The sequence below is a fragment of the Xiphophorus couchianus genome, chromosome 20 (assembly GCF_001444195.1).
Source record: "Xiphophorus couchianus chromosome 20, X_couchianus-1.0, whole genome shotgun sequence".
Classification (NCBI taxonomy): Eukaryota; Metazoa; Chordata; class Actinopteri; order Cyprinodontiformes; family Poeciliidae; genus Xiphophorus; species Xiphophorus couchianus.
The window spans coordinates 22,256,480-22,270,411 of record NC_040247.1 but is presented as its reverse complement, the minus strand read 5'-3'; the positions used below and the strand labels follow the sequence as shown (position 1 = coordinate 22,270,411).

Below are 13,932 nucleotides of genomic sequence, written 5' to 3'. Positions count from 1 at the left end.
TTACAGGGCTGGGGAGTACGGACAGCCTGAATTATTTAAGGTTCCCATTGGTAAACACAACAGGAACCTGGAGGGTATGCATACGCAAGACCAGGGAGGAGCAGGATGAAAGAAAAGAGTAAAAATGTAGGAGGTAGGGAGATTGAGAAGAATAAAGAAAGGGGGCAATTAAGAGGTGCAGCACCATAAACATTTATCACAACTATTAAATGCCCATATGTGGAGTTTTGTTTCATCCTCCACATTGGGGAGGGCTACGTTACACACTTCCACACACTTCGCCACTCTGCCACAAATCCACTGCAGCAACATCCCATATACGGCCGTGCACATCTGAAAGCGCACGGACGATGCTCGGCTTATCACCATGCAAATACATGCAAAGACAGACACCCACAGCACGCTGCCTCATCTCTCACACAGTGGTTCTCATTAACAAGCCAAACATGCCTGAAGACGCCGACAGACTCTAGCGAGCACGGTAAACAACCATCGGGCTTCCTCATCTAAACTTAGACTATCTCTGCGAGCAAGACCGACAGAGAATCGCTGAGAAAGGCTTAAAAATAACGCAGAGCGACTTGCGTAACGGCGTATTCAGCAGGACAGGTAGAATCACTGGACAGAGCATCTTTAAGTTTTTCCAATAAACACACTAGTTGAGAGACATTTGCTGCATGTAATGTCACTTATATTAACCAGTTCTCAAACAGCTGACCAACACTTAATCCTAAACTGACTTTTCCAGATTGATTGAAAATACTTGCTGTAAAGAAACCAGATGATAAAGGGATTATAAGATTATCTCCATTTATGCATCAAATTACATCTGAATTACATTCAATTACAAAATATACCAACTACCTGACAATGGTCTTTTGCAGACTGATGCAACTCCATCAACTAGTAGAAAGTAATAACTTTTGTACTGGGCATGCCCGTGTCACATTATTATTTTAATGACAAATATTTCTGTCGAACAGTTCCTGATATTTGAAGTACTTTTAATAAAATTCAAAGAAAGTGGCTGAAGCAAAGTGGATAGAGTTACACACCACTGCACTCCCACCCCTTTTCAAAGCCACGTGTTGCCCTGTGTCCAGTGAGGGCTGGCTTACACTCTGAGCAGATAGCCCCACTAATTACATCAGTTAGCAGCTTGATAAACTTGTTTTACTGTTAAATAATGGAAAAGGATGACAGTATTCATTCTGTGCAATGAACACGTGATAACTTTGCTTTGGCCCACATTTTAAATATTAAAATGAGAAATAAATGTTATCGATAACACAATTTTACCTTTAATAAACGATATTTTGTGTTATTTTAACAGAAGCATGTATGACTGTATCTTTCTCTTCTAAACAAAACAATTAGGTCATGTTATGCATTTTGTTTTAAATGTTTTGTGCAGAAAATCTTAAATTGTGTTTTGTCAGTCAAGATTTTCATACCATGAGAATCTCATACTGGTCTATGCAGCTACTTTGTACAGACTTATGAACAAAAAGTGATTTGTCTCTCAATTTTCAAGACCAATTCTTAAAACTCAAAGAAAAAGGAGTTGAAACTGTACAAGAATTGACAGGACGAGGGAGTTATGTAGTGTAGATTAGCTCGGGAGTGAAGATTTACTCCCGAGCTCGGGAGTAAAATTAGACCAGAATAAAATAAGTGTATAGGTGTCATCTAATGTTACAGGAAGGAACTGTGGCTTCTCAATCGATAGCAGATTCAGACTCTTCTTCAAAAGAGGAAACACAACAAGAGAGGACTTTTTTTTTACGTCCACATAAATCAGAGACCCTGGCCGCCTGTCTGACTCAGTGTCTGAAGGGAGATGGATGGAATGCTGACAAGAGTATTAGCATGCTGGGGAGGAAACCACAGATGCTGAGGCTGTGCCCGCTAGCTGCAGCGGCTGTGGGGTTTCCACACAAGGCCAGTGGGTCAGGAGAGGAACCAGATCTTATGAGTGCCACTAGAACCCAATACGAGCTGCGGTGAGCTGAGGGTCAGATACAACGGACGAAAATGTTTCTTTGGTTTGGATCAGAGCCCATTCCACAAATGAAATGTGGTTTATTCTCGGCCACCAAGCTAATCAACAACAATTAAGACAAAAGGACAACTTCAATTCGGTTCTCCAAAAGACAAATGGGGACTGCGGTAAAACCTTATTTCCAATTTGTAGCCACATTTATTGGATAATGTCAGATTTCTCACTCCAATTCGTCTTGTCGGAGTGGCCTTTTTAGTGCCTCCTTCAAAAAGTGTCTCCCATACCCGAGCAGCTGTCACTTTCAGCAGGCACCGAGGAGGACGGAAGCAGGGGAGGGGTCCTTTGAAGAAACTGTTAAAAGTGGGCGATAAAAATAAACTGGGAGAGAGGAGAAAATTAATTATACATAACAGACAGTTCACTTGGATGAGCACACGACAGAGGCACCAAAAAAAAAGAAAAAGAAACTAAGGCTGCCTTCCTTAGAGACATAAAGCAGCAAGACAGCTCAGCTCTGCCAAAGCTCTGGTCAAATTAATTTGGCGACAACTGAAGGGAGGGACGCAACAAGAATCTCTTTTTTTAAAGGAGGTCATTGAACAATGCACACTGAGCTTTCGTTTTTAAATTCTGCACACTTGTATTTACACGGAGTGCGTGGTTTAATACAGACAGTTTCCAGGGACCAAAATAAAGCTGCCAGTCCCCGAGACTACCTTTAAATTCGAGTCTGATTGGTGCTGATGAGGGTTTGTGCTGCCGTCTCACCAGCGAATTCACCTCTCAATATCATCAGTAATGCAGCGGCACTTTGCAGTTCAACACCACCTACCGGCGCTCAATCCCAGCTTCTTATGTGGGCCAAATGGAGGTCATTCCAATTTGAGCAGTCAGTCAAGACGGACCCGCCAGGTATTGGTGAGTGAGTTTATTATATATTAGTGCTCGTCGGCTGGATGGGCGTTGATACCGTAAGAGGCGTGTGTAGAACGGGGTTTTCAGATAGAGCTCTAACTGCTGCTTCATCTTTAGAGCGTTTAATATTCCTGCCGTTGTGTGGCTCCTCGCCTCGGGGCTCCAAGCAAAAACCCAGAGAGACTAAGAGAAATGCTCAGACAGAAGATTGAAAAATCACACTGCAGAGGAAGAGGTGGGACTCAGGTGTCAGAAGCACCAGGCTTCTGCACAGATTTCCACATAATAATTGTAATGCTTTCTCTGACTCAAATTTCCAGAGCTCTCAACGTAACTTTAGTGATTTTAAAGCAATTTATGCCAAATACTTCTACAGAGGTCAAGATTTGTCCTCATATTTGAACGTGAAAAATGTTTAATTTTTTTAGTTTTCTAAGACAGTATAGGAGGTCTTCAGACAAAAAGAATTGAAGAAGATCAAAGAAAAATAAAAGGACGTAGACTGATGCACAACAAAAGTAAACTCGTACCAACATGCCACTCTAGCTATAACCTCTTTAGGATGACTGACACAAATGAAAACTTATGTAATAAAAACAAGCCATCCTCACCGGCTATTATATGACAACAGATATTACATTACAGCAGCAGTGAGCCAAGAAAGTGCTCACGCATGGCGGAGAGTCTTAGGACTACAGCATACCAAGCCGTCTCTGACACAACCGCTACGTCTGTTAGAGAGGAGATCCTCTTTCAGGATGATAAATGCTTCCTCAATGAGCACCAATCTGAAAAGCAAGGATGGGACAGACGCTGGCAAACTACGAAGGCCAATTATCCCAGCAAGAACATCCTGGAAAACCGGTTGTACACAGACACACACACACAAAAAAATGGAGGATCCTTAATCTGCCAAGGTGCTTGGAGAGCAAATGAAAGGCAGGAAGGTATAAGCCTTGCATGTACTGGGTGGATATATCTCTGGAAGGAAGACGAATGAAAAAGGGTGCATTTTCGAGTGGGTTAGCATTTGAAAAACAGAGAGACAGACTGGAAAAATTAAACATGATGGCAGGAGGAGAGTAAAATGAAGAGGGAAGAGGTAGACCACACTGACAGCGGGAGTGGGTGAAGCAAAAACGAAAGGAAAAAGAATGTGAGCAGGAAGAGAAGCAGAAGAGCATAGGCATGAGAGAGAAGGCGAGAAGAGGAAATGCCTAAAGATGAGGTTGGTTCAAAATGTCAAACTAGAAATGAGCACACAAGGAAGACACTACACACTGCAAGTGGTACCACTCCATAAAGAGGTCTGTAAGGACATTTTTCCAATCAAGCTATAAAAATCTGCCTAGTGCCTGCAGGAAATTCATTTAAATTCTCATTGGCCAAAATCCTTTATCAATAAAAGCACTAGGGAAAATATTAACGACCAGTTTGATTGTGTGCCGAGTGCAACTCCGTTTTCACTTCAGCAAACCCCTTGCTGCTCTAGTCATCCACCAACAGTCTAATCAGACCTGCCGACTGAAAGATCCATAGGAATGCAACGCAGGGAGAAGCCACACAAAGGCAGGGCCAGAGGGGTGCAAAGTGCACGTCAGCTCAAATTCCAAAGTTTGGACATCACTGATTCAGTCTTAACAACACTGCAGCTGGGCAGGCCGGATAGCGCTACCTCCTAAAACTCCTGACAGCAACAGCCCTTTGTGGCGCAGATCTGTATCATAATTAGGGACGATTGAGGCAAATTGCTTGTAATGTTCTGGCTGGGTTGCCAGCTTTTATGCAGAAACGCCATGCAAGATGACACTTTAGGGAAGCAAAAATGATTTATGAACATCTTTTGACTTGCACAGGAAACGTTTTGCACAATCTTTAAGCAAACAACACTAACCTCCCAGAGTGTTTGGGACAGAGTTTGAATGCTGGTATTTAGGCTGCAGCAATGTGATTGTGTGGACAAGCCTGAACATGTTCACATATTATTATCCTATTACAGCCTGACAATTACTCTGGCATTCTTTCCAAGAACAACTGATCACAGGTTATTCTTCATTTCAAGCAGACTTAGGCTAGACAAAAAAAAAGAAAGAAAAAAAGTTATTCTTAAAGAAATTGCATAAAATGTGCAACTCATGTACTGCAAAAATTATCTTGGATAATTCACAGTTAATATAAATGTCTACATACTCCTGAGAATACACACATGGACTGATTGCTGTTTTGCTAACAGCCTCACTGATTCCCTACATCAAGCGCTGAAGGCAGATTACAATAACTTCAAATAATTTGTCCTTTATCAAAACAGCAAACTGGCTTCTCCTTCACACAACTAGTGTGACATCACATACAGCCCCACTATAAATAATTAACCCACCAAAACACCAAGATCTACAAATTGAAGCTTCATAACAAAAACACTGGTGCATCTGAAGTTTATACAACTGCCTCTCTTTTCCACCAGCCCGACATTAATAGAAATGCTGTTTGTTTTGACAAAACAAGCTCACCACAGTCCCGTTGTGTGGCTGGTGAAATATCTCTTTACCTGCAGCTGGACGCCACCTCTTAAGCAAACACTCCAGTCACGGTTCAAATCCCGAAACATTTACATTTGAATGCAGGACCTTTTAATTTAACTGAGGGAGGCTACTGCTCGGCCTCTCCGATCATCACGGTACCTTTGACTGTACAGATTATATCTGTAATAATCAATCATATTTAATAGTCATTAGTGATTTTGATACACAGATTTAGTATGGAATAAATCCAGTTAAATCTGCTTGTATGAAAGTATGACAAGTTGATGCTAGCTGGTTATTAGTCTGGCTATCTGCCCTGCAAAAACAGCAGTAGCTTAAGATGAGGGGAATGCAGGGAATATTTGTCAGACACCTGAACTTGTCTTTCTGGGTAGCATTTGAAATGTGTGAGAAATTTTCCTAAACCAGCTGACCAGCAATGCACAGCAACCTTTGGGAGAGAGGTTGCATCACCTGGGTATGCTGCAACAAAAACAGCTGGCTTGCGGATTGTGACATATCTGTGACGACCGGAAATATTCCCACATCTTTTAAAAAGGGGGGAATTGCAGTAGTTGTCTTGCAACCAGCTGATCGCCAGTGCACAGCAACAGGTGGAGGAGGGGCAGCACTGCGCCAGTCTATGTCTCAGACAGCAGGAGAAAGCTCAGGTGACTAACAAGTTTTAAAATCTCATCAAAAAGGATTTCAAACCATAACAGGTTGAAGAAAAAAAAAATCTGAGCAAATTCTGAAACCATAAACCCTTTACGCCGGCCACCGGTGCTGGAAGGGAAAAAATATAGAAACACTGTGGTCTCAATTGAGAAAATCACCCTCTTATCACGACCTGATATACTGTAGGACTTATGCATTAATTTTTAAGGACAGCTGCAGAGATTTTTGTAGATAGGCTGCACTCTGGCCCCAGTCATCCACCTCTTCCCGTCTCTCTTCTCGCTCTCTCTCAAAAAGAGACACATTTATATTTAAGCATCTGCTAATGTAATATAACAGATTAATTCAAGCAGCGTGCAGGGGGTCGAGGTGAGGTGTGACGACTAATTTGGTTAACAAGTATTTGATTTTAAAACACACACACACACACGCATAAATGAGGAGAATCCGATAGAGCAATGAGAGCATTTTCAATAGCTGACAACCAATGCGCACTCAAACACACCCACAGACAGCCCTCGCCTCTCACTCCATCCTTGCTCTGCTCAGAAATTGGGGGTGGAGTGGGAGAGGGGGGGATTCAATTGCTGTCGAATAACAAAGCCCGCAAATTGCCCCTCATTCGTTAGCAGATTAACGCTCTTTTCACATCGCACAAACACAATTTCTAATTATTTCAAAGCTAAGAAGGGGCATCGATTCCCCCCCCCCCCCCCCCTTCCCTCCCCTTAAGGAATCTAACCCAACTCCTCCCAGAGGTCTATTTAAAAAGCAAGTGTTTAGGATAAATGAAATAAATAGTAACGCATAAGGAAAATATGTATCCAAGAAACATTTAAGTGTCAAGCTATGAATACCTGTAATTATGCATAAGGGTGGTTGCGGTGGCATTCCTCCTCCTCCCTCTGAGGAAAAGCGACAGCAAGACGCACCCCGAGCTACCAAAACATCGATCTCCGAGGCTTGTTTTATTTCTTAAAGGTTTTAAACCAAAATCAAATTTTAACTGCAGACGGTCAGAAACTTAGCGCCCACTGCACCAAAGCAGAGCGTACGAAGGAGAAAAACACCCAGCAGATAGTAGTTTCTGCGCCAGGTGTTTTACCCGAGGTCATTAAAAATGTTCAAATCAACCAAGACGCCTAAACAACTTGTTTCTGCGCGGATTCAATCCGAAACGTTCTGCACAAACCTCCGAACACACTCTCTTCACCTCCACCGGTCCCGGTTTCCCCACAGCTCTCCTCCAACTCGCGCAGGGAGCCAGTCCCCGAGAGTCGGGGAGAAACACGGGGACAAAAACTCGCCACACGAATCAACAGCAAAATGTAGGGAAAAAAAAAAAGAAAAAGAAAGAAAATCATAACCTCAAAATTTCCACCTAGAACTCGAGCTTGTTCCACGCGAGAATAGGTCCCCTCGCGCCGGGTACTTACGGGTTCAAGTGATCCTAAGGGCTGATATCCCCGCCATGGTTTTAAATTCCACAACTTGGGCACATTTCCACGCTGGTCACACGGAGTGGCGGCGGCGGCGGTGCTCTCTGTCCGACGGCTCCCCTGCGTGTGAATGGAGAGAAGAGGAGAGGAATGCAGCCCGTGCTCCGGGAGGAGGGAGGAGAAAGCGCACTGCCTACCGCTGCAGTACTCTACACAACCTTTAGAGGGCTTCACAGCACAACTTGTCAACACTTAGAGGATCTTTATGCTACAATCGCAAACTTCAGTGTATTTTAATGGGATTTGGGGCGATAGGCCAACACATTGTAGCCAATAACAAGTGAATATTTAAAATGCGTACTGTGCAATTGTATTAACATTTTACTCTTGTATTCCTAAATAAAATTACAATACATGAATACGTGTATCTCAATCTTAGGATAAATAAAGCGATTCTGTGTAGCATGGTTAGGTTTATTAGAGACAAGGGGTGAAAGTTTGAAAGAAATAATAATCTATCTTAACTCTACAACTATTTCTCTACAACTATTTCTCATGCACTCCAGAAAGCTGGACTTGGGGCCTATTATCCACATGCCCCACAAGACCAGATTAATGTGTTCTCTCTCCCAGAGTTACAAGAACACAATTACATCATTCTCCTCCTGCAGCCCTGGTTCTGGAGTTCTTGTAGCTTGTTGTTGTCATAACTGGGGCAGAACTTTTTCCTGTGTGACGTCAGAGAGAAATGAAGCTGATGTGCTGCAGTGGCAGAGACTTGTGAAAATTTCATAGGCGTTCTGCACTCAAGTTCTGGTGAATTATCAAACATCATGATCAAAAGGTATATAGTCGCCTTCTTGGAATCCTATTCCTTTCAACTTGAGAAATTATTTTCAACTTTTTATTGAGATAATGACATACCACATATACTCACACACATGCACGCACGCATACATGTACATCACAATTATTGAGCTGACACTGTTTCAAAGCCACAGTTGGGAAGCTATGAGCTCCATGTCTGTTGAGTATCTAATATTTTCTATCGTTTAGCATTAAAATAACAAACTAACAGTTTAAACAACACCAGTAGGACTGTAATAATAAATGTGAGATTTTTAGCAGTGTTGGGAATTGCTTTTCTGTTTTAGATAAAAGTAATTTGATGATTATTTGACCTTTAATTGCTTTTATGTTAAATGGTTTGTTTAATGAGGATCATCATACAATGAGAATCATAAGCTAGTATTCACATAAACTACTGCAATATTTTGTGTTTTTCTTCTTTTTTTTTTACAATTTCTTTTTCATATCAGATATTCACTCCAGCCAGAGGCAATTATGATCTGTTTACAGTAACTGTTTCACATAGAAAGATCATTAGTGGATTACCACCTCCTCGCTCCCTTCCCAGTGCAAACATAGTGCTGACTTAAAGATTCATGAATTAAAATTTTTTTAAAAACTGGCAATTTGTAAAAGCATAGTTACATCTCTGGTGTATGGTGTAAGTAAAAACATGTTACCACTTTTCTGCTTGACACCAATAATAAACTGATGAGCCATTATTTAGAGGTGATTTAGATTCCGTCGCGTTGGATTTTGATCATCAGCAGATTTCAGCTGTTTAAATGCTCTGTGAATAGAGCACTGCTATGTTAGTGTATGTATGTCTTTGCAGTGAGGAAGCTTTTGGGATAAGTGAGTTATTCAAACAGGCAGCTCGGGTTACCAATTGCACTCAAGAGAGCAGAGAGCAAGATCTGGCACTAACCACACCACCTGGCCTCATATGCTCAGTGTGTGTGTAATAAAGAGAGAGAAAGAAAAAGAGAGAGAGAGAATACATGGATTCAAAGAAGTAGGTGGAATGTGAGTTTTTGATTGAGAATGATAAGGACATTTGTGTGTTTTGCGTGAATAAAAGACCAGATGAATTTCAGCACTCCTGAGAAAATTTCCCCTGGGTGAGTGCCACAACCCAACTTTGAGCTCTTTCCTAAAGCCTACTGTCTGTCTTTAGAATTGATTAGTTTGGTCATAGTAATACTAAAAGATTAGTCTCACTTACCACGTGAAAGGCCCCTGGACAAAACCGTCCTCCATCTAACTCTTAAACACTAACACATTGATTAGCTTTGGGTTACTGCGACTCACATCCTTTCAGCTCACTTCAGGCTTTGCACCATTATCATGGGAAGAATTGATAAATTATGAATTACAATGCTACCCTTATGAAAACTGGGATCAAAAGACAGCCTGCAATATGAATTGCCACTTCCTTTTCATAGCTCAGACATGTAAAACTCAAATGATAAAACAGTTCAAATGAAGGTACAGCTTCAGTATTCTTACCTACAGCATGCAAACCAAAAGTTGTTTTGTCTACAGTGCTCAGTGATGCTTTTCCAAATGAGCCAGATTAATCTTAGCTGTCATGATTTCACTAGGCAGTGCACAAGCTGAGCAGCTTGCGCTGAAAGCAATGAGAATATTAAATAAATTTATGCATTGCTGCCGTTTGCTCTCAATTTGCTTTTTTTTTTTAAAAAATGCATGCACTATTAATGGGTCTGTGTTTGGCAAGAAGAACAAGCATTTTAAGGGAATGGAGAAGATACAAGAGCTGACTGATCATGGAGTGGGGAGAGGGAGTCGCCCTTGCCCTTGAAAGTACACAAACAATGCTCCGAAGTGCAGTAACACAGATTCAAATACAGTTATTTGAAGTGACAGTCCGGAATGTATAGATGAGAAAAGAAAAATATTGTGGAAAGAATGGCATAAGTCCTAAATGCAGTTTACCCCTGCATTAAAGTGTCATGGCAAACAGAAAGTAGAAGGTGCTCTGTCAAGTGGAGGAAAGAACTGAATGTCTTGACATACAAAATGCTGTATGATTAAACACTAACTCTAACCTTAGTCTTTAAAGGTCCCTACATGGTTGGCCAGAAGTGCTAAAATCAGTTCCCAATGCCACAGTTGCAAAAATGTCATAATTCTGTTGTCAGGCTCATGTGCTCTACCCCTTCTTTTAACAACCTCATTGGTGAACTTTTTGATTTCCCCTGCATACAAAACCACAGTGTGAGTGGTCAGAGTTTTGTGGGAATGTTTATCAGTAAAAAGCTCAAACGAAAAAAAGCCAATTTTTCAGCCAGATACCAAAATGGACAGTTTTAAGGAGCAACCGGGTAAGGCCGCAAGGAAGTACGCACTGTTGGTCCAAAACACTGACTAAGCATCACCTGAACGCTTAGTCAAGACCTGAGTGATCTGTTGTAATGTGGCAACTGGTGAATGCCCTTGCAAGACACCATATGTATGAAAGAGTGCATAAAATTCTGTGCACACATGCAGCTAAGATAGGATGTGTTTACAGTACAATGTGATCAGAGATACAGAAATAGAACTGAATAAACTGACAGTACCTTGAGTTCTCAGTCTTTCCTGACAAAAAGGTAGCATACTGTAATCTTATTCTTTTGACAGGGTTATTTTTAAAGTACTCAATGAAGTTGCTCTCAAAACTGTATTTTTCTTCCTTAAAAGCCATGGAAACATCTGATCTGCATCAATTAAGGGAAGCTAATCTGATGTGAGCCGGCGGGTGAAGTGCATGTTTGCTGGCTTTGTAACCTGAGGTCCAAGAGCTCAAGCTAAACAGGTAATGAACCATTAATAGGCTAATAATGGCAACCAGAAGGTGGTAAAGTTACCATGTGGCTAAATTTCTCTGATCTGTTTATACAGTTGCTTTGAACCCATTTTTGCTCATAGTACCCTTATTTTTTGAATATGCCAAAATCAGACTAGGAGAAACTGAACTAGTAATTCCATTTTTGCTGCACCTAAAGGCTAGTCCAATTAATTTTACCAAAAGCATTTATTTTTGAGGGTCACACATCTTAATATAGCAATTGTTTCGCTCAGAAATGTTAAGTTTGCTTCCAACTTAAAATTTGGAAATTGGAAGCAAACTTCCAACTTCTACCATGATAGGTAATTGGAAGTTCCTATCCTACCATGATAGGATTATCCTATCATGGTAATCCATTCACCATGATAGGGTGTTATTCATTTTAACAAATACTCATTTACAATGGATAAAGGTGCCCAAAACAAATCATTGTTTGAATCTCAAAATTGCTGCCATTTTTCAAGTCTTGTTTTGATACACCAGTGGTGTCCTTTTAAAGATCTTTTAGTGAGACCAATTATTTGATTGCTTTTCACAATGCTTCAGTGCTTGCACCATTAATGCATTAAAACTTTTTGATACGGTATCTGAACCAAATTACTAGCTTCTGGTTTTAAAAAATATATGTTGGTGGTTGGTGGTAAAATATAGAACTAAAAGCCTGTTTTACATGGGAAAGTAATGCAGGTAATTAGTAAATAAAGTCCGTCTTAACTTAATTTCATCATTGTCCTTTCACTGCACAATTGTATACTTAAAACTAGTACATCGCAAAAAAAATCCAATACAATACATTGAAGTTTGTGGTTGTAAGGAGACCAAGAGACATGATTACTTTTGCTCTGTAGTCAAAATATTACATCAAATGTTGAATCATTTTCAGAAGCATGGGCGTATTGGTACAGACACTAATCAAACTGCTACAAAAAGAGACATCAATAATGTCATTAGAAGATTGCGTAACCTGGATTAAGTGGAGGTTAGTGTATTTATTCTTTGCAGCATTATGCATAAGATCCCCATTTCAAATTGCAATGTCTTTTCTAACGTAATATGAGTTAAACATATTTCCTCCATTATTATTCATTCAGGAGAGCTTTCACTTGTTGAAAAGCTTATGGGACTCAGGAGAGTTGTTCTTTGAATTGCTGCAACCTTATAGGCAAGCTCATTGGCTGTGATTTAGTGCGCATCTTTTCATAGACCTCCATTATCAATTAACTGTAAGTGCACACCACTGGGAATATCCTCAGTCGCGTATGTCCGCCGCATTAACATCTATCCATGAATCACCTGTCTGTGCTGCTTTTCTGCTTAATGTTCTCCTCTGGGCAGCAATCTGTCATACACTGAAGGAAAAATACTAGTAAGTTAATAATTTGCAGCTGGCTGCGTAACATTTTAGGCTTTCACAAATCTGATTAACAGTTGAGTTCATGGTGAATGAGAGCTAAGCCTGAAGACTGATTTCGCTAATTAGGAATGCTGCAGAAGAGTTTGACCACCATGAAAATATAGGAAACCTGAAGTGACGATAATGATTTGCCATCCTTCCTTTGATGGACCTCATTAGGTGGTAAATTGATAAGCTAACAGTCTGCTGTAACCTTTAAAATACCTCAGGACGTCTGTGGAAAACAGATATTCGCTATCTGACATAGCAATCAATTTGCTATCAAGTCAATTAGGGGGGAAAGTTTTATGAAGCATATAAGTGAAATAGAAAACAAGAAGGGCTTTGATCATACAATAATACAGCCATATAATTAGAAAAGCACATCTTAAGCAACACATTTTAAATGCATTGCTCTTTACTTCAGGTTTCATCTTCTCTGCAACTATATCCCTGACTTGTCTACTGTGGTCCTTCCATGTTTTTCAGTGTTGTCTAACAAACATCATGCCTTCTACAACAAAAAGGCAATAACTACTTATAGGTAACCCTGAGGGAAGCTAGATGCAAATTATTTTATTTAGCAACATTAAAATAAAGGGGGGTGGGGGAGATAAATGTCTATACATACCACTATGTGATATTTTAATTGATGAAAAATGTTCAAACCTATGTTTCATTTTACTTCCAGCTCATAGCAATGCTCTACTTTGTGTTGGTCTCTCAAATAAAATCCCTACAAAATACAGAGGAGTTTGTACTTGTAAAGTGAGAAAAAGTTTGAGTGTAGGGTTACCTTTCAAGGCACCGTGTAATGGGCAGGAATTTTGAAAGATAGGTCATCATAATTAAAATCTAGGTGAGTCAAACTAGGCCTAATTAGTTACAAACAGCCTCTGTGTGTCATGGCTCAGCTGCCTTCAAACACAGAATATGGCCTTTCTCCACCGGCTTCTGATGTGCTCGCCTTGGGATGTTCAGTACAGGGAGAATGGCAAACACGGCGTTTGATTAAACACTGCCACTTCCCCCCACGATCAAAAATGCAGTCCCTTTTGATATTGGATTTTTTTTTCTTCCTCTTTAGCATTACAGTGCAAGAGATACAGGACAATGTAAGGACAAATGTAAACAGATGAAAAAGAAAGCTTTGAGGCTGTTAAGCTTTTCATGTGTCCTCTAGGAGTTCGGCTCTGCTAGGTGCAGTCACTTTCTCCTGCTAAATTCTCGGACTTACATTAGGAAAATTGCTGTGAAAATTGAATAAAATGACAGAGCAC

At 40.5% G+C, this 13,932-nt stretch overlaps 1 protein-coding gene across 5 annotated transcripts in view; it reads right to left on the bottom strand.

Annotated features, from left to right (window-relative positions):
- plxna1b (plexin A1b) overlaps positions 1 to 13,932 on the bottom strand; it is a 247,573-nt gene that overhangs the window by 211,628 nt on the left and 22,013 nt on the right. For 4 of the 5 annotated variants that reach the window (XM_028001972.1, XM_028001976.1, XM_028001975.1 and 1 more), the window contains exon 1: positions 7,554 to 7,700. The exons of the other annotated variant lie outside the window; for it this stretch is intronic. The gene's annotated coding sequence lies outside the window, so the exon portion shown is untranslated. Of the gene's footprint in view, positions 1 to 7,553; positions 7,701 to 13,932 lie in introns of those variants that run through there. 5 annotated transcript variants of the gene reach the window in all.